The sequence below is a fragment of the Nuphar pumila genome, chromosome 1 (assembly GCF_984573655.1).
Source record: "Nuphar pumila chromosome 1, dmNupPumi1.hap1.1, whole genome shotgun sequence".
Taxonomy (NCBI): domain Eukaryota; kingdom Viridiplantae; phylum Streptophyta; class Magnoliopsida; order Nymphaeales; family Nymphaeaceae; genus Nuphar; species Nuphar pumila.
The window spans coordinates 119,495,285-119,521,458 of NC_143249.1; the positions used below are offsets into that span (position 1 = coordinate 119,495,285).

Genomic DNA, 26,174 nt, shown 5'->3' on the forward strand with positions numbered 1-26,174 from the left:
AATAAAGAAAATTAGAAAAAGAAAATAATAAAAGAAAATATAATAATATTAAATAATATATATATATATATTACAATTTACATTTTAACACAATATACATGCACATGAAGTGCGGATACAACCACTAAAGGGCAAAACACAAGCACATAATGTGCTAACACATAAACCCACGAAAGGGGCAAATATGCCTATAAGGCATAAGTTGATATTATTGAAGAGAAGAAGGGTGTAACACCCATTGCCATGGAGCAAAAGCTCCTACAAGAATAATAAAATACAAGGGGGAGACCCCTATTTATAACCCTTTTGAGGAGCCACGTAGGGAGCTCCCAAAGGAGTCGTTGGGAGCCCCCAACGACTCTTTTGGGGAGCCTCCCTAGGTGGTGCAAACCACAAAAAAGAATAAGAAAAGAAAAAGAAAAAAGAAAAAAGAAAAAATAAAAAATAAAAAATAAAAAATAAAAAATAAAAAGAAATTACAATCATATTCCAAATGGAATATGCGTAAAATACATGAAATGACTAAACTGCCCCTACGGCTAATAGTAGAGATATATATTATATATATAATTAGGTAGATACATGTACATATATACCATATATGTATATGTATCAACCTTTATATATATATAATATATATGATTACACTGGTTAAGGAATATATTTTAACATAATAACACATTTTTCAAAATTCCCTAGGAAAGCTTGGTAGACCTGTCTACCAACCAGTGTTATTAAAAGCGCGCCTTAAGGCGCAAAAGTGTGCCTCGCCTCATGGTGAGGGGCTTTGTGCCTTGAGGCGCAGTTATAAGGCGCAAAAACCCTGAGGCGCACGCCTCATATGCCTTGAGACGTATGCCTCAGGGCGAGGCACGCCTCAAGGTGAGGCGTACGCGCCTCACCTTGTTTTGGTCAAATGGGGTCGCTATCCAAATCTACTGCATCGGCGAGCTCCGAAACGTCGACACCATAGGAAACATCGGCAATGGCCTCATCATTTCGAGTGTAGGGAATGATATACGGATCTAGGCGATAGCTTCACCTCAAAATTAGAAGAAAAAATAAGAAAAAACAGAAAAAGAGAGGGAGCGAAACACTTACCTTCATCGTCAGGAAGTTTCTAGGCCTCGAACCCGAAATTTTCCGGCAAATTCGCCGCGAAGAGGAAGAGGAGGAGAATGAAGGAAGCAAAGAAGAGTCTGGAGAAAGAGCGATCGCCGATTCCCTCCATTTCCTTCACAGACTCCCGACCTTCTTCATGCGAATCGAGCAACAAAGAGAAGGAAAAAACTTTCTTCCTTTTTTATCTTGCTTTGGAGATCAGAAGGGACAACAACGAACTTGGTATGGGTGAAGAGACTACAAAAGGATAGGGATTCGGGATTTGGGATTTGGGATTGTTATAAAGAATGAAGAAAATAAGATTAAATAATGGAAATTAGGGATTGGAAGCCTTCGGATTGCAGACAAAATCTGTTTATAAAATTTTCAGTCAGAGGAAGAAAGCATACGTAACCATGAGTTATGGTGATGGAGACATTGCGGTCCAGAGGAAAGGGGGATAGATCAGGTCATGCTGAACATGAGTGTTTTTGCTCATGCGGACATCGTGGCCGTTTGTTTGCATTTTGGATGAATGCCACGTGGTTTTGTTGACTTTTGAGCTTTTTAAAATGCAAATCGGATGGCCACGATGTCAGCATGAGCAAAAACGCTCATGTTCAGCATGACCCGATCTGCTCCCCTTATTAGACTATCCAGTTAAGCGGGTCTGGTTTATAATGGATCCAAGGTCCAACTAGATATAAGTTAATCGGGTCCATGTCCAAGTCCAGGCACAAATGAAATATATACATGAGGGAAAATGTTTGCTATTCTTTGTTGGTTCCAAACCCCTTAGTTGAAGCTCATGCGGCGAAGGGCGTGTTGGCCAAATATGATTCCATGGATGTGTTCAACATAGTCAAAATAATAAGAATAGACTCTTATATATTATATTTTAATGTAAAAATTATGATTTAAAAAAAAATTAAGGCTTACGCCTTATGCCTTGAGGCTTACGTCTCGCCTCAGATTTTGGTGGAGCGCCTCGCTACGCCTCAACGCTTTTCACAACACTGCTACCAACCGTAGGATGGTCATGGTGGGTTTTAAATCCCCAATATCAAAAATGTCATAAAGGGAACTCGACAATATGTTTACATTGGCCCCAAGGTCGAGCAATACACTATTAATAGTCATGTTCTCGATGACACAAGAGATGATTGGTGCCCTCAGATCCTTAAGTTTATGTGGAGTTTGGTGCCGAAACACGAAGCTCACCTGCTCAGTCAAGAAGAGTGTTGTGAAAATCGTTGAGGCGTAGCGATGCGTAAAGCGGTAAGCCTCAAATTTTATAAGATTAACCAACAAAAGTTAAAATATACTAAGAAACTGATTACATAACTGAAATAACTGAAAAATATATGAGATTAACCTACAAAAGTTAAAATATATGAGATTATCTATGTCACATGGGTGCAGGTGCGGGTGCGGCGCAATTTCAAAAATTTTGGACACGGGGACTCGGCTATATATATATGTATATATATTTTTAACAATAATAAGTCGGCTATAGCTCATTAGGGGACACGACTATAGCCTTGTGCAATGTAGTCGCACAGGCTGTTCAATGCAGACTGTGCACAGTTGGCTATATATATTTAAAAAAAAACATATAAAAAATATTTTTTTAGTTTTTTGTCCTAAAAATGGACCAAAATAGACTCGGTCAAAGTTGACCGAGTCTATAAAGTGGACGAACTCGGTCCAAGTGCGTTGACCGAGTCCGACACCTGTTGATCGAGTCCGCCTCGTGTCCGAAGCTGCACTCGTGTCCGCACCCGTGTCGGGGCGTGTCGACGGGGGTGCGTCGCATCCCCAGCCGAGTCCGTGTGACATAGGAGATTATTCTAAAAAATATGAGATTAACATATAAAATTAACTAAAAAACTGATTACATAGCTGAAAAATATATGAGATTAACCAACAAAAGTTAAAATATATTAAGAAACTAATTACATGACTGAAATAACGAGATTAACCAACAAAAGTTAAAATATATGAGATTATTCTAAAAAATGTGAGATTAATATATAAAAGCAACTAAAAACTGATTACATAACTGGAAAATATATGAGATTAACCAACAAAAGTTAAAATATACTAAGAAACTGATTACTTAACTGAAATAACTGAAAAATATATGAGATTAACCTACAAAAGTTAAAATATATGAGATTATTCTAAAAAATATGAGATTAACATATAAAATTAACTAAAAAACTGATTACATAGCTGAAAAATATATGAGATTAACCAACAAAAGTTAAAATATATTAAGAAACTAATTACATGAATGAAATAACTGAAAATTAACCAACAAAAGTTAAAATATAATAATATACTAATAAACTTATTACATAACTGAAATAATTGGAAAATATATGAGATTAACCTACAAAAACTTTGTTGATTATGTCTTAGAAATCTTGTTGTAAAAAATTTTTTTTTTGTGCCTCAGGCTTGTGCCTTGAGGCACAAAGGGACGCGCCTCAAGGCATGTTTTTGATGACACTGGTGAGGAAGATCTTCTTGGGGAGAGATCTTGATTTTCTCTTCTATGTGCAAAGTTCTTTAATAAACTTTGCATGAGCGGACACTTGTTGGATGACATCGAGCATGAGGAGGTTTATGTGAACATGCTTTAATATCTCTAGCATCTCTTGCATTCTGGCTCCTTGCTTGCCAAAAAAATTCGGTTTCTCAAGAGCTTAAGGAAAGGAGGTCCAGGTATATATTATCTGGAAGGCTCAGTCGGTGGAACCCTCCCACTTTTCTGGCTAAATCTACGGGGACTGACTAATCACTCATATGCCTCTGAAACTCTTTAGTCGTCTCCATGGTGCTACGGAATTCCTTCCCACTCCTAAAGGTAGTAATAGCCTGAACTTGCTCGTGATGAGACTGTGATGTGCATGCCATGGTGCATAGGTTCCTTACCCTTCGGGTTGACAATAGGCTGACTCAGAAGACTCCCTTCGCTGCGCCTGCTCAAGGCCTCAGCTAACTGTCCCATTTGGGTCTCTAGCTTAGCTATCGACTGCGTGTAGGAGTTGAGGTTGACCTTTATGTCAGAAAAGGCTTCGAGGAGCTTCTCCTGAAAGGATTGACTCGATGTGGGTTCTTGAGGAAGAGGTTGGTTAAATTGGGAAGGGGCATGTGGGAATGTAGGTCTTGTATAACTTTGTAGAAAGTTACCCGGTCTGACCTGTGTCTGGGAAGAAATAGAGGATGGGTTGTGTGGATTTCTCTACACAAAGTTGGGGTGGTTTCGCCATCCCGAGTTATAGGTATGTGCATATGGATCATGCACCGGTCTAGCGAAACTTTGGGCAACATTCACCTACTCCTGAACAAACTCAGGATAGAGTGGTGCTGTCGGACGGTCAGATACATAGTGCACAGGGCTAGTGCATAGCTCACACACTTTACTCACTTGATTTATTGAAGTTGGGTTGGCTAGCAGTTGATCCACTTTTTTAGTCAACTGGTCCATTTTGATTTGCAATTCTTGGTTGGTCCCAACTTAAAAAATCCCTTCCTTTTTAGGTCCATTAGGAGCATATGTGATCCTATCAAATCTCAAAGACAAGGCATGGTCCATTGCGTTTTCACTCAATATTTCGAATAGAGCCCATGCCTCGTCCTCGCTCTTGAGCATGAACGTGCCCCCACACGAAAAATTAATCATTTGCTTGTCTTTCTCAGTTAGGTCATCATAAAAGTATTGCACCAACTACCATTTAGGCACTTGGTGGTTGGGGCACTTCCTGAGTAGGTCCTTCAACCTATCCAGGTCTCGTGAAACTGTTCTCCCTCAACCTGAAGGAAACTGGTTATAGCCTTTCGATATTGGTTTGTCTTACTAATGAAAAAATAAATTTTCAGAAATTCTTTTTGCATTTGTTCCCAATTGGCAATTCATACCGTATCTAAGGGCTTAAGCCAATGTTTTGTTTTGTCATTTAGGGAGAATGAGAAAAGAATCAACCTCAACTTGTCATCTCTAAAATTATTAATCTGCACTGTAGAGCAGGTATCTAAAAACTCGTCGAGATGACGGTAGGGATCCTCATTGCTAAGGCTATAGAAAGAGGGTAACATCTGTATGACACTGACTTTGATTTCAAATTGGTTCGCTCTTATATCAGGTTCGTGATGCAGGAGACAAGAGTATATTCATTGGGAATGAAATACTCCCTCAGGGAACGGGTAATCTGCTGATCCTCAGCCATGGGGCCGAAGCTGCAGGCTCTCATAATGATGGACTGGGGGTCCTCTACAGGTAAAATAAGCTCGGGGTCAAGCGAGCGTTGCCCTTGCATATACCTTGGGTAGATACTGGTGTAGCAACCGTCCTAAGGATTGGTTTCTACCTAACTTAGCACACAATCACGATCAAACCACACCACAAAAGCAGGCAAAAAGAAAATAACTAAAAGCAGAAAATAAACAACCACCACTCAATTTAGATATAGAGCAAAAGCTAACTACATGCAAAGTCACCTAAGAGGGTATCCCAATAGGTGGGCTGTGCAATAAAAATAAATTTGCTCTATAGTTTGCAGTCAACGTGGTTCTAACAATCCTAATTAATTAACAAAAGCAAACTAACAGTCCTAAATATCAATAGAAAATTAAACTAGCACTCATAAATAAAGCGCGAAAGCAAACTAACAATCCTAGATAAATACAAAAAAGGCAATAAAGTGGATACTCAATTTTTAAATTGCCGTTCTTCGGCAACGATGACAAAAATTTGATGCAACTTTTCGTGAAAGTATTTTTAAAAGAGTTTTTCAATGAAAATTGCTTGTATAAACCGTGCACCAAATTTTAATTTTTGGCTCACCGGCGAAGTCCGTGTCAAACACAGGGTTCATTTTTAAATACTTTCATACCCCATACATACAATCTTTATGGTCTTGAATAAAAATAATTAAATAAATGAAATGTACCACCCTCTGCATAGGGCTAAAAAATAAACATGCCTTGTTACAAACTCAACTTAAAATAAATGACTCTTTGGTCCTAAAAAAATAAAAGAAAAGTAAACATTTGCACATCTTCTTTTTCTCACAATCTAGCCTTTTTCTCGTAAAATGTGCACGGCCCTTCGCTATCGCGCTCTTATCCTTCAAAGTGAACCCACCTGCAAAACACAAAAGAGCAAAAGCCCGAAACACAAGAAAAAGAAAACGCAGCACACGACTTTCTAAAACACGAGGGTTAGTTATAAAAAATCAAAATCAGTGACAACTTAAATATAGCTAACTAACTACTTTCAAGAAAGATTAAAACAGTCTAACTAATTAACTATGAATTATTGAACTTCAAGTTAACTACTAATAACGTCGAAGCAAACTAATTAACTAATTACAAGACACAAAAGTAAACCAAATCTAACCTAACCGATTATAAGAAAAACTAAAACTAGTCTAACTAATTAATATAAAAATCTTGAACTAACCAACCACGAATTAACTACTGAAATTAAAACAAAATTAACCTAATGCATGCTGCAGCCACTACACGGATCTGGGAACAACTTGGCCAGAGTTAATCACGCTAGCCCACGTGATTCATGCTACTGGTGATGCGCCAGCTGATCAGATTAACCAAGATAGTTAATCTGAAAAAAAAATCTGTGTGATCAGCAATTCACACTGGTTCACGTAATTTCTGAATCCTGCAAATCAGAATTATCGACAGAACCTGATCAAGCCAATTTAACGCTGGATCTGTCAAATCAGAATACAGTCGGTTCCTTCAGATTTGCGAATCGACTTGATCTAGTCTGATCTTTCTTGTGTGCAAACACTGCAAATCACGCAAGTATGCTTGATTTGCAGTTCACAGCATTCGGAAAACAAAATACAGAAAAACGTGATCTGAGAATCACACTATTCTGCGTTTCTCAAAGGCTCTGTCAAGTCGGTTTTGGCGTTGGATCTGGCTAAAGAATACAGGTTCTTGAATGTGCAGATCAACAACACTCGCCTAATCCGAAAAGCACTGCTGTGCTTGTTCAGGTGTGATCAAGAGCCGATCAGACCCGATTTAGCGTCACTATCAAAGAAAGATCAGCAAAAAAAAAAATAAACAGCCTAACTGCGAGAAGAAAAGAAAATCGACTATATGATGCTGAAATAAATATTTTTTTTGCTATTCTACCTATGACAAAACTGCAGAAACTAACCTACGCTGTATGAAATACTAAACATGATTTTATGCATTCGATAAAAAAAAACAATCTAAACTAGATGCAACTAATATGCAAAGATCAGGCTATACTATATGCAATGATGATGTAGTATTTATGTATTATAAAAAATAAACATAAACTAATCTAAATGTGAAGCTATAGAAAGACGGGGGAGAAGAAATGCACCTCGCGGTCGTTTTCGACAGAGGGATTGAGAAGAAGAGCGGTCCTCCAATGAAATCACACGTGTACCACCACCCTCCAATGACAGGGAGAAGAAGAAGCCGACAAAAGATAGGGAAAGAAGAGAAGAAGACGAAGAAAAAGAAGAAAAAGGAGAAGAAAGAGGGATAGGGACCGGTTGGAGAAGAGTGAGAAGCGAGAGAGAGAGGATATGAAGGGCGTGAATCCCAAGAGGAAGACGCCCCTCTCAACCTCTAATGAGACTATTTCTAAAAAAAAAAACTAGGGATCAAGCTTGTTTTAAGAAAATTTTCTAAAAGACTCCACACATTTTTAAGAAATTCAAAAGACATCCTTTTTCAAAAACTATTTTCAAAAAAAGCTGTTACAAATAATTCAACAACAACAACAACAACTACGCCTTCATCCCAAAACAATTGGGGTCAGCGATATGAACCAAAAAAGAAATTCATTTTGGGTCTTCCACATGAATCCTTTTCCTCCAATCATTTCTATCCAATGCCATGTCCTCGGTGAGGTTCAAAGCATTCATATCCTTTCCTATCATCTCCATCCAAGTCTTCCTAGGCCTACCCCGACCTCTTTTAACTAATATATTTTCCCATTTCTCCAACCTTCTAACTGGAGCATCATTAGGCCTTCGCCGAATATGTCCAAACCACCGTAAACGATTCTCTCGCATCTTATTTTCAATGGGTGCAACACCTACCTTCTTACGTATCTCCTCGTTCTGAATCTTATCTTTTATTGTATTTCCACACATCCATCTAAGCATCCGCATCTCAGCTACACTCATTTTTTGAATATGATGTCTCTTGGCAGCCCAACATTCCGTACTATATAGTAAAGCGGGTCTAATAGTCGTCCTATAAAACTTTCCCTTCAACCGCAATGGCATTCTACGATCGCACAACACTCCAGTTGCACTTTTCCATTTCATCCACCCAACCTTTATCCTATGATTTACATCTCCATCAATTTCTCCATACTTTTGAATGATGGATCCCAAATATTTGAAATAATCATTCACCGGTATTTCTTGCTCACCAAGCTTCACTACACTCCCATCACTACTTCGTTGCTTACTAAACTGACATTCCATATATTCATTCTTACTCTTACTCAACTTAAAACCTCTAGCTTCCAATGTCTGTCTTCATAATTCTAACTTAGCATTAACCCCATCTCTAGACTCATCAATCAAAACAATATCATCAGCAAACAACATACACCACGGTACATTTTCTTGAATTGATCTCGTAAGCTCATCCATCACTATCGCAAATAGGAAAGGGCTTAAAGCAGATCCTTGATGTAACCCAACCGTTATCGGAAAATTGGTTGTCACCCCTCCACAAGTGCAGACATTGGTTACTACTCCTTCATACATATCTTTAATTATACTAATGTACTTGAGAGAAACACCTTTCTTCATCATTGCCCACCAGAGAACGTCCCTAGGTACTCTATCGTATGTATTCTCTAAATCAATAAAAACCATATGCAAATCTTTGTTCCTCTCTCTATATCTTTCAATAAGTTGTCTAAGAAGATGTATAGCTTCCATAGTTGATCTTCCAGGCATAAAACCAAATTGATTCTCCGATATCATGACAACCTTCCTCAACCTAGACTCAATCACCCTCTCCCAAAGTTTCATAGTATGACTCATGAGTTTTATACCACGATAGTTTGTGCAATCTTGTATATCACCCTTATTCTTATATAAAGGCACCAAAGTACTCTTCCTCCACTCATTAGGCATCTTATTTGTTCGCCAAATCAAGTTAAAAAGATTTGTCAACCATTCTAAACCTTACTCTCCCAAGCATTTCCAAGCCTCAATAGGTATACCATCTGGGCCAACTGCCCTTCTTGATTTCATTTTCTTCAAAGCCTCTGCAATTTCTTTCTTTTGAATCTTGCGCATGAAGTCACGATTAATCTCATGAAAAGGAATGGAGAAGTCTCCAAGATCTTGAGCATGACTATCATTAAATAGCTTATCATAATAATCTTTCCATCTCTCCTTAATCTCCTCATCTTTGACTAAAACCCTTTGCGTTTCATCTTTGATACATCTAACCATACCCAAATCCTTCGATTTCCTTTCTCTCATCTTTGCAAGCCTATAAATATCCTTCTCGCCTTCTTTGGTATCCAACTTGTCATAAACCTCCTTATATACCTTAGCCCTCGCGTTTCGAACAACTTTTTTAGCTTCCTTCTTTGCTATCATATACTTCTCCAAATTCTCATTATCACGACTCTTACTTAGATTTCTATAACACTCTCTTTTAACCTTAATAGCTAATTTGACATCCTCGTTCCACCATGATGTATCCTTACCTAGTGGTGCACCGCCTTTAGACTCACCCAATACCTCCTTAGCCACTTTTCTCATGCCACCCGCTAACTCGAAAATCAATGAGAGAATAAAAAAAACAGCCTATGATCCAAAGGAAACCAAATGCAACATATATGAGAATTACAATACTCAAAATGATCTAATCACGAACATGTACGAGCCTACGAAAGAAAATCATGAATGAGATCACATTGATATTTACTGAAAGGAAAAAAAAGGAACAGAAGGGGATGAGGCGTGAATGCTAATGCTGGGAATGAATCACAGCATCAATGATGCTATACATAAAATGAAAACAAATAATTGGAGATATCCCTTGTACTACTCCATAAGATATCCCTTGTACTACTCCATCTAAATCTTCCCAAAATTGTTGCTTAATGGAATCATCTAAACCTACTTGAGGTGCATAAACACTAATAATATTAATAATATCCGTACCTAATACTGTTACAAATAATTATTTTCAAAAAACTCAAATGGGTTTACTTTGCACAATTTTTTTTCTCTTTTTGAAATATACAAAGTATCATGCCAAAACTCGATTAAACATGGGTATTTAGCCTTGTTTCACATATAATCATGCACATGAAATAAATATAATATGCATAAGAATTATGCATTGATCACTGGGCATCTCCAGGAGTGCAAGAATATTAATTGAACTATAACACAGATCTACTTTTGAGATTTTTTAACTTAATTTTCATCTCACTTGTCTTCAACAAAACCATTGGCAAAAAAGTCACCACTTAGAGTAAGATATAACATGTTTGATGGCATGTGTAAAGGTGTCGTAGCCTTTCTCAAAAAAGAAAAAGAAAAAGAAGAAACTTCCAATGTTTGTAATTCCAAGACACCCTCATTTGGTGTATGTTTGGCGAGAACTTGCTTGATTTTTTGCTTTCAATATCTAACCCACCTAGTTCTAAGGTAATCAAGTTATGGTCAGTAAAAACAAACCGGACTCATGAAACCAGTTGGTTGACGCATTCTGACCAACCTAAGTTGGTATATGGTCTGGTACAGTTTTAAAATGCAGACCCATTGAGCTTTTGGTCCGGTTCACAACATGGTAACAAATATCGTCAGTATTTTGAAAGACCAACATCATTTTAATATTTATGTTTACATTCACTGTATCTCATAGAGGGGGGTATTTTAGTTTTACATATTTTATTCTTTTGTTATTTTGCAATATTTTTTTCTTGATTTTTAATTTATTTATTTCTGCTAATGTTTTGCCAAAAAAATGCACGAAAAAACAATTCTGACATGATTTAATCAATAGAACCAAATCTTCCCAATAAAACCATTTTCTATTGACATTACACAATGTAAATTTGAAGTGCTGCATGTGTATATGGATAAGATGCTAAAATTATAAAACAGCTTGCAAATTGGAAACATGGCAGAGAAACCAGCCATTGATCTGATATGTGCACATTAGCTAGTGCCAAGGCAAGCGTTTTTACACTTCAGTGTCACAATCAACACCAAAAGAGTGTAACAGGAGAGGCTGTCTATGTGCATGGCATTTCCACACTAAGCTATGCATACTGCTCATAATCGTAACGATTCACCGCAAAATTCTTCTCACGACCAATAAGAAATGGCTGTAACCTTAGTATTTGTTGATGTTGGGAGTGATGACCACTATATATATATATATATATATATATACACACACACACACACACCTTGCCCCCACATCCAAGTTTTTTGAAATTTTCATCTTGCACCTTTGGCACTTATGCAACATAGATGGCATCCATATTAATAATGTGCAGCACTTCTTTTTCTTGTGAACATGCTTTTTAATGCTGTTGTGAAATAACCAGAGATCTTATGTTTGTTTTAAGTCTATTTTATTTTCATATGATATCATACACAATTCCTTAATTTCAGCTCAGGGGCCAGCAAAGGGAATTTTTTGCCTTCAATAATGCAGTAAATGAAATTGTTTATAGACCGATAAAATTAATCTGTTGTATATACGGATGTTTAAAACCAGGTCGCTGCATCTCTGAATTCCTCCTATTGTTACATACTGCATTCTGGTTCCACAGTCTTTACCTGGTCTGGAAGCCTTACCACAACAGAGAACCAGGAGCTTGTAGAGAGGCAATTGGATGTAATCAAGGTTAGTTACATCTCCCTTTCTACTCTTTCATTGCACAAGGTATATCTTAGTGAATTTGTTGCAAGGTGACCTTCAAAAACAGAAAGGCAAAGATCATTGATACATATTTCTTTTCTTAATATTAGCATCAATCCACTCTAAAGTTATAGATGCTACCTGATGCAACTTTTCTTAAAAGTATTTTTAAAAGGGATTTTTCGATATCAGTGCAAACTGTGCATCAAATCTTAAATTAATCGGTTCATACTAGTGGTGAAGTTCGGGTCGAACTCCGGGAATGAGTTTAGAACTTTGAACTCTACGCAGAATAATTTTTATTGTCTTGAATAAACTGTAAATAAAATAAACTGCCTTATTACAAAGGTTCGAGCAAAAATAAAACTATTACAATCCAATAAATTAAATGGCCAGAGGCCCCCAAAAATAAAAATAAAGAAAAGTAAAAACTGCAGGGTTTTGTTCGCTCGCGATCTTGCTTCTGTTGTCCGCACGTGCACGGCCTTCGCTGTCGCGTTCCAATCAACAAGCTTGTACCCACCTGCAAAATGCAAGACCACAGAAAAAACAACTAGACTATGTAATCTAGTTAAAGTTAGTTGCAAGAGAATAATAACTAAATCTAAAAACTAAAAATCTAAATGTATTTAAATCTAACGAAGAGAACAAAATCTAAAAATAAATATACTATCCTAAGACCTAGCACCTATGTCACACGGGCTCTTCTAACAGGGCACCGCACCTGCATCGCACCCGCACCTAGGCGGGTGCGACACTTGGGCACAACTTCCTTTGTGTTAGGTGAAGTCAACCACATTGAGGTCCATTTCTATCCAAAAGTAGATTCAGTTAACCCTAATCAAGTCTATTTTTATCTCTCTCTCTCTCTCTCTATATATATATATATATATATATATATATATATATATATATATATATATATATATATCCTCCCCGCACCCACATCCGCACCTATGTGACATAGCCTAGCACTAGACTAATAAACTAAAGAAAATACACAACCTAATGCAGCCGCACCCTGCTAGGATCTGATCAGAAAATCGGATGTTCAATAAAAATTATTCTGACAAGACTTTAAATGGCAGCAAACTGATTGGCCACAAATTGATCGGCTGATTTGAACAGGCCAGGTATGTTGATCTGGTCGGATTCAAGGCTAACTCGATTTTCACTCAGTTCAACAGATCAAATATATCTATATAAAAAAATGTGTAGATTAGAGTGTTGTTCGGTTGGCAGATCTGTTGACCGAACAGATTGGTCTGGTCTGACTTGGCTGCAGTTGAGTCAATAGGGTTTGATATGGTAGACCAGATCAGTGGGCTGGGTTTGATTTATCCAGATCAGGGTCTGAGCAATGATAGTGGATCAGATTTGTCGCTGATGGCAGATCTGATAAAAATAAATCAGACTTAGCCAACTTGATCTGGCTTGGCAGAACTGTTGGTCAGATCAGGGCTGGCTCGATCCCAGGTTGAGCCTGATGCAGCTCGGCTAACAGATCAAGCGTAAAAAAAAATCGTAGATCAAGTTTGCGCTGGCAGATTTGATCAACGTTCTTGCTGAATTTGGTCTGCTGGCTGGGCTTGCAGAATAATCAGATCTGATCGGAAGATCAGATCGACCGATCTAAGAAAAAGAGTAGCCTGATTTTTTTGTGTTTTCTATTTAAGCAGACTAAAAAAAACTAACCTATGTTAGGAAAATAAATTAATCAGAAATCTAAACTATGCAGCAAATTAATATAAAAAAAACTAATACATGCATCGATGAATAAAACTACCTATATGCAACAATATGTAAAGAGAAGGGGGGAGAAGAAGCACACCTGGGGTTCGCCTCCGATGGATTGAGGAGAACAAAGCAAACTTCCCTTCTTGATTGCATACATCACTCTCTTTCGATGCAAAAGAAAACTCCAAGCCGTTGAGGAAAAGGAAGAGAAAGGAAGAAGAAGAGGGGAAGAGAAAGAAGAAAGCGAGGGATGGGAGGCCGGTTGAGAGAGAGAGGCGTGTTTTTCTATGAGGGAAAGGCGCCCCTCTCTCTAGATCATCATATTTATAAAGTTAATTAAGGTTAGGGGGTGTTTTAAGAAATTTTTCTAAAAGAGTGTCTTAATTTTATAAAACCTTCTCTTTTAAAAAGTTATTTTTAAAAACCTATTAATGAAAACTAAATTTTTCTAAAAAAACTCATGTGGGTCCAAACTTTTTTTATTTTTTTATGTAATTGAAATCAAATGCTACCCTACACGACAATGCACAAATACTAGTTAAACATGTAGTTTTAATGCTAATTTCGCAATATATCAAGCATACAAAATGTATAAAATTATGAATAAATTATGCATGATCAAATTCTCCCATGCTTATCGTTTGATAGTCCTCGAACAAACTTGCCCTTAAGCAAAGCAAAGCAAAGCAAAGCAAAGCAAAGCAAAACATGCAAATCAATAACTTAACTCACTTTCGTAGGAATCACGGTTGCATTTAGTATATGCAACAAGTCCTTTAAATCCTTAGGTTATCTCGGTAGACGAGTAAGGTCTCGTGAGGGTTTACAGTGATGTCACTCACAAACTTCTCTGTCACGTATACATAAGAATTCCTTTAAAAAAATATTAGGCAGTTAAGAAATTTGTCTTAACAAATATTTCATGGAATTACATTTTCACAACATATTTAGAGTTCTAACATGCCGCCACAGAAGGAAAACTTTTTCTTTCACTTTTCTAAAATTTGCAATTATCTATGCTTTTTTCTCAGAAAATAAAGTACAATCATACTATTGCCCATTCATCATCACTTGTATCTGCACAGTTTTTCATAACTATTTTTAAGCAATGAATTTTCATTAAGCTCTTGTTCTTTTTGCTTTCTTTTTCTTTTTCATTTTTTCACGCATTTTTACTTTTTTTTTTCAGTTGAGCACTATATCAATTTTCAGGTTTTCGTGACCCATGTAGCAAGCTTTGGGTCAGTGACTTCCAGGCCAGACGACCTTAAGGCACCAGATACAAAGTATCCCTCAGATTTAATTGCTCGAGTCACTAGACCTTGGATTTTTCATAGTTACGTATAGTTTTCTTCCTATCATGTGCAATGTCAACGTCTCTTAGGCTTTCTATAAAGTCCATGTAACAAGCTTCCGGGCTGGTGGCTCCTAAACCAGGTGTAAACACCCCCTAGGCCCTACTTGCTCGAACCAAATAGGCCACAAATATTGACTAGACAAAGAAGTGATCTCCTTCATTGTCTTTTTCAACATGGGAAGCAAACACTTCAACTTGTGTTTGAGCCCAGCTACTAGGGAACAACCATGACATCAAACAACTAAACACATGCTTTTTTTTTTTGAAGATCTTATTTTTGATATTTTTCATTTGCTTAGTTTTTAAAAAATAAAGCTGTGCATATTCATATTTGTGATTCAAAACAAATTCTAACATTCATATACAATCTTTTCTTTAAAATCCACATAAATTACTACTCTTTCTCAATTAGTTTCAGAAAAAAAATTTCACATGGAGCTTAAAAATTCTCTAACATGTCAGATTATGTAAAACATTCACATGTGCTTAAAAACTTATTTCTCAACCCCTAATCTTATGGGTTTTTATTAGAACAGATACATGGACAGAAAAAAGGTATGCATACTATACCCTCCCCCATGTGTAAATGACACTGTCCTCAGTGACACCCCCCATACTTATATGCAACCGAATGAATGCACACTAGGGAACAAAAGAAACATGAGAGAAATGATAAATACCACCTGATGTATGCGATGAAATCCCGTATGCACTGATTTATGCCTTATCAGTACACCACCATCACGCACACACAAATACATGATTTCCTGTTGAAGTGGCTTTGTAATTGCTCCTTGAAAGGCTCCAAGCTGCCCTATCACCTATAACTCATAAATATTATAAAAAAAGTGGAATGTATAGATGATCTATCATTCATGCTCATAGAACAAAAAGAAAGAAATAAGTAGCAAAAACTATTGGGTTACAAAAAAATGCACCCTATTTTACAATATCACAGGTTTTTGAGTTTCTCAAAAATCATATGGGTTGTTTCTGAAAAAGTGCTAAGTTTTACGTCTTCAGCCAGATGGATTTCTATTTACCTTTCATCGTCTATGAGATCAATGGACTCAAGGTCATGCTCAATCGGGAGGTCTGAGATATATGGTTTCATCCTTTGCCCTGTCCATTATGTGTTCTAAAACTATACCCTGCTGGATCATTAAATGACTCTTTTCCCAACTATGAACAAAATTAGTCTCTATGCATTTTTAAAGAACTTTTTGAAACTTATGGAGGCAATTCTCAATTAATGAGCCACAAACCGAAAAGCCATTCATGCAAATTTCCAACTGTGGTGGATCAAATTGCTCCCATTAAGGATTAGTGTCATCCACATGAAAACATTCGTTATTTTTCGTCGGTCTCATGGCAGTATCAAAGATGTTTAATCGCATTTGCTTGTTGCTAAATGAGACATCCATCGCCCCAGTACGACAATTAATACAAGCATTGGCAGTAGCCAAGAATGGTCTGCCCAGAATGATGAGGGTCTGGCGAACGCTATCAGTGCCTTCTATATCCCAAACAATAAAATCAAAAGGGAAATAAAAATGATCGACCTTGACTAACATATCCTCCAATATTCCACGAGGAATCTTGTAGACCTGTCGGCCAATTATAGGGTGATCGATGTGGGTTTTATGACCCCAATCTCGAAAGTATCATACAGAGAACTCGACAATATATTTACACTAGCTCCAAGATCGAGTAAAGCACGCTCGATTGTTATGTTTCCTATAACATAAGAGATAATCGGTGCCCCAGGATCTTTGAGTTTATGTGGAGCTTGGTGCCGAAGCACTGAGCTCACTTGCCCAGTGAAGAAGATCTTCTTGGGCAGAGATCTTGATTTTCTTTTCTGTGTATAAAGTTCTTTAAGAAACTTTGCATATGCAGGCACTTGCTGGATGACATCTAGCAGGGGGAGGTTTATTTGTACATGCTTGAATATTTTAAGCATTTCTTACATTTTTACCCCTTGCTTGCCAAAGGACTTCGACTTCTCCAGTGCTTCAGGTAAGGGGGCTTTGGGTATATACGATCTAGAAGGCTTTGGTTGTAAGGCCTTCCCACTTTTCTGGGGTAAATCTAAGGGGACCGACTGATCACTCTTCTGTCTCTGAAACTCTTCAGTCGTCTCCTTGGTACCATGAAATTTCTTTCCACTCCTAAGGGTAGTGATAGCCTTAGCCTGCTCTTGGTGTGAGTCAGTCATATGCAGGCCATTGATAGGTTCATTTCCCTTAGAATTGACCATTGGTTGGCTAGGTAGCTTCTCCTCGCTATACCTGCTTAACGCCTCAACAAATTGTCTCAACTGTATCTCTAGTTTCGCTATTGACTGGGTGTGGGAGTTCAAATTTGACTTTATGTCAGCAAAAGCCTAAAACATTTTTTCTTCAAAGGTTTGACTTGAGTCAGGCTCTTGAGACGGATGCTGGCTAAACATAACCTGAGCCTGAGGGAAATTGGGTCTTTGGTAGCTTGATGGATAGCTGCCTGACCTAACTTGGGCCTGAGAAGGAGCAAGAGTTTGCTGTTGTGGATTTCGCCAACCCGGATTATAAGTAGGTGCATATGGATCATGCACCGGTCTGGCGAAACCTTGAGCGACATTCACCTGCTTCTGAACAAACTCAAGATAGTGAGGTGCTGCCGGACAATCTCTTATATAGTGTGCAGGGCTAGCACATAACTCGCACAGTTGGCTCACTTGATTTATTGTAGTTGGACCGGCTAATAGTTGATCCACTTTGATTTGCAGCTCTTGGATGAACCCAACTTGTAAAATTCTTCCATTTTTAGGACCACTTGGATTGGAAGTGGTCCTATCAAACCTTGAAGATGAGACATAGTGCATAGAGTTATCACTTAATGTTTCAAAAAGCGATCATGCTTCGTCTTCGTTTTTTAGCATGAATGTGGCCCCACAAGCAGTATCCACCATTTGACAGTTCTTCTCAGTAATACTGTCATAAAAATATTGCACCAATTGTCATTTAAGTACTTGGTAGTGATGGCTTTTTCTCAAGAGGTCTTTGAGCCTTTCTCATGTTTCATGAAATTGCTCTCCTTCCAAATGTAAGAAGCTAGTGATTGCTTTCTTGTACTGATTTGTTTTAACAATGGAAAATTATTTCTTTAAAATTCTTTTTCAAGTTGTTCTCATGTGGTAATTCGAATCAAGTCGATGGACTTCAAACAATGCTTCACCTTATCTTTCAAAGAGAAAGGAAAGAGCGTAAGCCTTAAGGCATCATCGCCAAGGTTGTGAATTTGCACAATTGAGCAAATTTGTAGGAATTCATCAAGGTGGCGATAAGGATCCTCATTACTAAGGTCATAGAAATATGAAAGCATTTGAATAATGCGGACCTTGATTTCAAAGGTGTTTGCCCCTACATCCGGTCTTGTGATGCAAGAGGCTGAGGTGTACTCATTAGGGATGAAGTGGGTGTGTTGGGACCTCCTCACCCATTGCTCTCGCTTGTGGCGAGCGGCTCCTAAACAATTGTTTCGGATTGGGAAGCGCGGTTTGGAGGTAGGGGTCTTGGGAGCGTTGCCCTTGCATATACCGCAGTTAGACCCGGTTTAGCAAACATTCAAAAAATTAGTTTTGTACCTACACTAACGTGCAATCACGATCAAACCACATCACGAAGCAAGCAAAAAATATAGAAAATAAACAATCACCACTCAAATGCAAGTATAGAGCTTGAAAGTAAATTGCATGATCAGTCACCTAAAATGGTACCCTAGTAGGTAGGCCGTGCAGAAAAAGTAAGTTGGCTTTATGGTTTACACTTAACGTGGTTCTAATAGTCTTAGATAATAAACAAAAGCAACCTAAACCGTCCTAAATATCAGCATAAAAGTAAACTAGGTAATCCTAATAAATACAAAAGCAAACTAGCAATCCTAAATATACGTGAAAGAAAGTCAATACTTAATCTTAAATCGTTGTTCTTCGGCAATGGTGCAAAAAAATTGATGCAACTTTTCTTAAAGGTATTTTTAAAAGAGATTTTTTGATAAAAACTACCAGTGCAAACCGTGCATCAAATCTTAAATTAACCGGTTCATACTAGTGGTGAAGTTTGGGTCAAACTCAGTGAACATGTTTAGAACTTTGTACTCTACGATAACAATAATCTTTATTGCCTTAAATAAAATGTAAATAAAACAAACTACCTTATTACAGAGGTTCGAGCAGAAATAAAATTATTACAACCCAATAAATTAAATGGCCAGAGGCCCCAAAAAAATAAAAATAAAGAAAATTAAAAACTGCAGGGTTCTGTTCGCTCGCGATCTAGCTTCCGTTGTCTGCATGTGCACGGCCCTCGCTGTCGCGTTCTAATCAACAAGCTTGTACCCACCTGCAAAATGCAAGACCACAAAAAAAACTAAGACTATTTAATCTAGTTAAAGTCAGTTGCAAAAGAATAATAACTATATCTAAAAACCAAAAATCTAAATGTATCGAAGAGAACAAAATCTAAAAATAAATATACTACCCTAGCATTAGACTAATAAACTAAAGAAAACACACAACCTAATGCAGCTGCGCCCTGCTAGGATCTGATTAGAAAATCGGATGTGCAATAAAAATTAATCAGACAAGACTTTAAATGGCAGCAGACTGATTGGCCACAAATTGATCTGCTGATTTGAACAGGCTAGGTATGTTGATCTGGTCGAATTCAAGGCTAAGTCGATTTTCACTCAGTTCAACAGACCGAATATATCTATATAAAAAAAATATGTGCAGATTAGAGTGTTGTTTGGTTGGCAGATCTGTTGACCGAACAGATTGGTCTGGTCTGGCTTGGCTACGGTTGAGTCAATAGGGTTTGATATGGCAGACCGGATCAGTGTGGGCTGGATCTGATTTATCCAGATCAGGGTCTGAGCAATGATAGTGGATCAGATCTGCCGCTTATGGCAGATCTAATAAAAATAAATCAGACTTAGCCAACTTGGTCTGGCTTGGCAGAACTGTTGGTCAGATCAGGGCTGGCTCGATCCCAGGTTGAGCCCGATGCAGCTCGGCTAACAGATCAAGCGTAAAAAAAAATTGGGAGATCAAGTTTGCGCTGGCAGATTTGATCAATGTGCTTGCTGAATTTGGTCTGTTGGCTGCCTTGCAGAATAATCAGATCTGGTCAGCTCAGATCGACCGATCTAAGAAAAAAGGTAGCCTGATTTTTTTCTATTTTTTATTTAAGCATACTAAAAAAACTAACCTATGCTAGGAAAATAAATTAATCAGAAATCTAAAATATGCTGCAAACTAATATAAAAAAACTAATACATGTATCAATGAATAAAACTATCTATATGCAGCAATATGTAAAGAGAAGGGGGGAGAAGAAGCACACCTGCGGTTCGCCTCCGATGGATTGTGGGGAGAACAAAGCGGCCTTCCCTTCTTGATTGCACACGTCATGCACTTTCGATGCAAAAGAAGAAAACTCCAAGCCGACGAGGAAAAGGAAGAAGAAAAGGAGAGGAGAAAGAAGAAAGAGATGGTAGGGAGGCCGGTTGAGAGAGAGAGGCATGTTTTTTCTACGAGGGAAAGACCCTCCCTCTCTCTAAATCATCATATTTATAAAGTTAATTAAGGTTAGGGGGTGTTTTCAGAATTTTTTCTAAAAGAGTGTCTTAATTTTCCAGAATTTTACAAAACCATCTCTTTTAAAAAGTAATTTCTAAAAACCTGTTAATGAAAACTGATTTTTTCTAAAAACTTACGTGGGTCCAAACTTGTTTATTTTTTTCTGTAATTGAGATCAAATGCTACCCTGCAGGACAATGCAAACATGAATTTTTAATGTTAATTTCACAGTATATTAAGCATACAAAATATATAAAATTATGAATAAATTATGCATGATCACTGCCAAATATGGAAAAGTTCAATTCTGTCTTTGAAATACGTGTAAAAGCTTTGAGATTAACCTATATTAATCATGGTAAAGATAGGGTTCCTAAATATTTTGAAAAATAGGTCAATGATATTGCATGTTAACTTTACTAGTAAACAAATGAAAGTAGGAGTTTGCACTGGAACTTGGAGTTTTATGCTTATACAAAGATTGAGATAAAAGGAAATATAAAGGGGCCGAAAAGTGAGCTAGAAAATGTATTAAAATGCAGGTTACTTTTTAGGTCTACATTATGGTTGTTATTCTTTTTCAATATCATCAGTGTTTGGTACAAGTTAATTATTTGAACGAATATACCATCATTGTGGAGAATTGTGCCTTGCTTTGTGAGGTGCATGCCTCAACGGTCTGTGCTTATTACTCAACGTTAAGCAGAGAGCCACTGCATACAATTGGTTCATGAATATATTCATTCTAGTTGCTTTGTGCCCAAAAAGGGGTAACTATTTTGAACTTGTTTACAGCCAAATATTCAATCCAAACCACAAAAGGAAGGTTCAGAATCTGAACAGTTCTGGGAATTACTTGGAGGAAAAGGTGAATACCCTAATCAAAAGATATCACCTGTGCCTGAAGGTGATCCTCATTTATTCTGTTGCCATTTTTCAAAAGGTAAGATTAAGACATTAATTCATAGATAGTTTTTTTGTAGTTTTGTTGTCCTATTAATTGTTTTCACTTGTATTGAGACTGATACACTGTATCTGTCATTGGACCATGGATGTTGTTTCGTGCACTGGTATGCAGGAAATTTAAAGGTGTGTGAACAATACCTCGGTATTTTCTATTCGAGTTGACCCATGTAAACTTTAATTCTTATAGAAACTTGAACATTCTTTTTCTTATTCCGTCAGAAATTCTAGTGTAGGTGAGCTATTCACTTCTGCTGGTTAAAAGGATCATTGCTGATGCAGGTTACAGAGATATTTAATTTCAGCCAAGATGATTTGATGACAGAAGACATCTTCATTTTGGACTGTCACTCCGAAGTCTTTGTTTGGGTTGGGAAGCAAGTGGATTCCAAGAGCAAAATGCAAGCACTAGATATAGGAGAGGTATCTATGCACACTTCAAGCTCTTCTTTTATGTAAAATGTCCAGCTTTTAAGATATCTCCTTGTTAAGCTTATCCTTTCTGAACTCCAATTTTTGGAATGAGATTTTTTTACTGGAAGTGTTCATGCTTTCTCAACAGAAATTTTTGGAGCATGACTTTCTCCTGGAAAAATTATCTCATCAGACTCTGATATATATTATTATGGAAGGTATTGAGCCATCCTTCTTCAGACGCTTCTTCACATGGGACACTGCAAAGTCAGCGGTAGGTCAAATGAGCTTATTAGCATTAGTTGTTTTGCTACTTGATGTTATCTATAATTTTGAGTATCTCTTTTAACTTGATAATAAACCTCTCTTGATCAGTGACAAATTAATAAGTTTTTTGTTCTTGAACGACATTCTCTTCTGTTGCAGATGCATGGTAATTCGTTCCAAAGAAAGCTTGCTATTTTGAAGAATGGAGTTACACCAGCTCTGGTTGTACGTGTCTGTCTCTTCTCCCCCCCCCCCCCCCCCCCCCCCCCCCCCCACACACACACACACACACACACACACACACACACCAATGAATTGCTTTTTGGTTTGGCCAGTTGCCCATAGCTCATGTGCAACACGCTTGGTTTTTCATTGATTCTGTTAAAAATACTGTAACTTAGAGAAGTTTCTTTTGTTCATCTTTTCATCATTCCTATATGTGACTGAATGATGTAGCAATTTTGATACATAATTAACATCATACCATAACCAGAAGCCCAAGAGGCGGTCACCTGCATCATATGGAGGAAGGTCTATCATTCCAGACAAATCTCAGCGCACGAGAAGCGTGTCTTTCAGCCCAGACCGAGCCCGTGTAAGAGGCAGATCTCCTGCCTTCAACGCACTTGCGGCTACTTTTGAAAATCCAAATACCAGGAATCTTTCAACTCCACCACCTGTTATGAGGAAAATTTATCCTAAATCTGCAACACCAGACTCTGTGAAGTTGGTCCCTGCCACCAGGTCAACAGTGATTGCTGCTCTTTCTTCTTCATTTGAGACGGCCAAGGAAAATGTCATTTCTCAATCTTTTAAAGGTATATTTGTTTTACAAAATAATTATGTAATGGTAATTTATAAGAGTTTACAAAATAAATATTTGTTTCTTGAATTTAATACTTCCTATCTTTGATGAATAGCTGCAAGCCCTGTAACACCACTAAAAAGTCCACCAGATGTTACTCCCACTATACAGGAAGATGTGAAGGAAGAAGTAGATGAGGAAGGACTCCCTGTTTACCCATATGAGCGCCTAAAAGTGCCATCATCGGAACCAGTTACTGAGATTGATGTAACCAAAAGAGAGGTAAAAGTTTCTATTTTGCACAGGTGATTGCCAGTGTATTTCACTCTGTTGCTTATCATGTATAATTTTTGCAGACTTATTTGTCCAATGAAGAATTCAAGGAGAAGTTTGGCATGACAAAAGGAGAATTTTATAAGTTGCCTAAGTGGAAGCAGAATAAGCTTAAAATGGCTCTTCATCTGTTCTGATTTCTGACCTTAATTGATGCTTTTTGCCGCTAGTCCCCTTCAAACTGCTAGAGGGGATTGAAGAAGCATCATATTGATGAAGAATTGGCATATAACCGTTCAATATCATTTTCTCACCTGTTTCAGTTTGAGTAAATTGTTCTCCCTGTGCAGACGAGTATTCGTGCAACGAGGGCAGATGCAGTGCTTTTTTAGCTGTTTCTCCTCCAGAAGAGCATTTTCTTCAAAAACTTGCCAGGTTTTCGCCCTTTCGTAGTTAATGTTCAAATATCCAGTTTTTTTTTCCAGCTGCTTGGTGTTTTTTTTTGTGAGCATAGGTTTTTTTTCGTGGGGTTGCTTTTCTCATTTTATTTGTTTGCTAATTCTTTTACTCGAAAAAAAAAAAGAAGGGATGTGCAACAGAGTTGTTGTAGGTCGTTTGTGCTGCATTTCGGGGGAATTGTGTGTACAAGAAAGTGTAATATTCGGTGCAACAAGCCATTCCTTTTTTGTAGTATTGGCTAACAATAAAGTCTTAAATGTTTTTTTCTTCCCTTTCAATCTCCCTTTTTTGTACTATTGGCCCTTCTTATTTTCTCTTGACCTGCACCAAGTCTTTTACTGGGCGATCAAGTGGAGGTTGTTGCTGCAGTACTCTGTGTTGGGAGGTCGCATGGAGAGATTCTGCAGTTTGGTGGTTGTCTTCCGAGCTTGCGCAACAGTGTTTCATTCCATTAAAGGAAAAGCTCTTTCATAAGAATGGGCAGAGGTTTCTAGAAACTCCTTCCAGAGCTTTACCATGAAAGCCCCTTTCATGTGGAAGGTATGAAAAGATTTTTACATGAAAAGAGAAATGTGGTGGAACTCTCTTCCCCCTTGTGGAAACAAACAGGTCCTAACATCTAGCACATAACACCAGCACAAAGTTCAGGTATTTTACCATGTCATCATGCATATTAGGAGGATTCTTGTGAGCTCTTTTTGTTGCTGACGTGTTGGTCATGTTGGTTGATTCAGTGTCCATGTGTTCATGTGATATTAGTTAGGACAGCCATAGTTTTTTTATCAGCAGATCGTACCATTCTCTTTTTTTTTTTAGAACATAACGAGGGAGCTCTCTGGTCCCTTCTGCTGTGTGTGTGAACATGTTCATTTGAAGTCGATGAGCATACATTTCCACGAGGGTCTGCTTGTTAAGGAAGTTTCTTTCACAATCCATGAAGTGATTTGTGTTATGGGGTCTCAAGTTTATTAAGAAGGAAGCTTGATCCTTTAAACCTATCATCATTTTGTATTTAGATTTAGATTACGGGAAAACATTGCCTACACTTCTAGAGTACCATATTCTAGTTACAACCCAGTCTTTGATCAATTTGATCTCACGTATGTGTTCAACATGGTCCAGTTACTAGGGAATGCCCTTTTGATTGAATGGTTTTAATTTAAAAACATGATTTTCTCAATCATAAAATTTTGACACATTGCGGGCCGTTGAATTTTTAAGCCCTTAAAAAATCTGCTTGTACTGCGGTGGACAAACTAAAACGTTTTTTTATTAGATAGATCCGCATAGATCATATTCATAGACTTTGATCTGCCAAAGAAAAGCAAGAAATTGTGATGGAAATGTACAGTCAAGGATAGCCAATAGTTTTCCGTAGGTTGCCGTCGTCCAAACAAATGACTCGAAGATACACAGATATTGGCTAATGCCAGAGCTGGGTCCAGTTCCTTGACATTTCTATCCATGCCAGTCTGGCTCAGTTTTGCAAAGAATCAAAATCCTGCCCTTCCCCATACCTCGGTCCAAATCATGTTCGAGACCACACTGGACTAGAAATACACAAGGCCATTCATGATTTAATCAAGTTAATCTTCACCTAAGATCTGATAGGTGAAACTTCACTGCCTAACACCAGCTTTCTCTGTCAAAAAAAAAAAACTTGTATTCAGTCTGTGCCATGTTTGATCTGGATTTGAATCTGACATTCACATCAATGATTCAAATGCGACTTAAGAAAAGAAATATGGATAAAAGCTTTGATGCAACTACGGTCATGAAGTAAATGAGCTGAGCTTGTACTAGCTTGGTAGGCTCGGTTAAGTGTTTTTTGGATATTTCAGACCTGACCAGTAGTGTTTCGCTCCACTTATCTACTCTCTCTCTCTCTCTCTCTCTATATATATATATATATATATATATATATATATATATATATATATATATATATATATATATATATATATATATATATATATATCGGGGAGGAGGATGAGGAAGAACACGGAGTGACCGGTGGGTATGTTCTCTCTCTCCCTGTGTGTCTGCTGAGCCCAGGCCAGCTCGGTCTTATACTTTGTGAAACACTAACCTGGCATGTATAAGCTCAGCTTGACCTGGTTAAGATCGGTTTGGTTCAGGATTGGGACGAGCATGTACATCTTTTGTTTTGGGCGAGACGAGCTTGTACATGCCAAGCCCAATCCATGTGCATCCTGCAAAACATAAACCTGGGATGAGCTCGG

The 26,174-nt window shown here is 37.6% G+C and overlaps 1 pseudogene across 1 annotated transcript in view; it reads left to right on the forward strand.

Annotated features, from left to right (window-relative positions):
• Positions 1-23,899, forward strand: part of LOC149849125 (villin-4-like) — a 62,620-nt pseudogene extending 38,721 nt beyond the window's left edge. Inside the window, exons 16-23 of the transcript XR_016430715.1 lie at positions 11,893-12,021; positions 21,546-21,740; positions 21,996-22,136; positions 22,276-22,401; positions 22,554-22,619; positions 22,888-23,212; positions 23,315-23,481; positions 23,556-23,899. The product of XR_016430715.1 is annotated as a villin-4-like (transcript). The remainder of the gene's footprint in view (positions 1-11,892; positions 12,022-21,545; positions 21,741-21,995; positions 22,137-22,275; positions 22,402-22,553; positions 22,620-22,887; positions 23,213-23,314; positions 23,482-23,555) is intronic.
• The last annotated feature ends 2,275 nt before the right edge of the window (positions 23,900-26,174 follow it).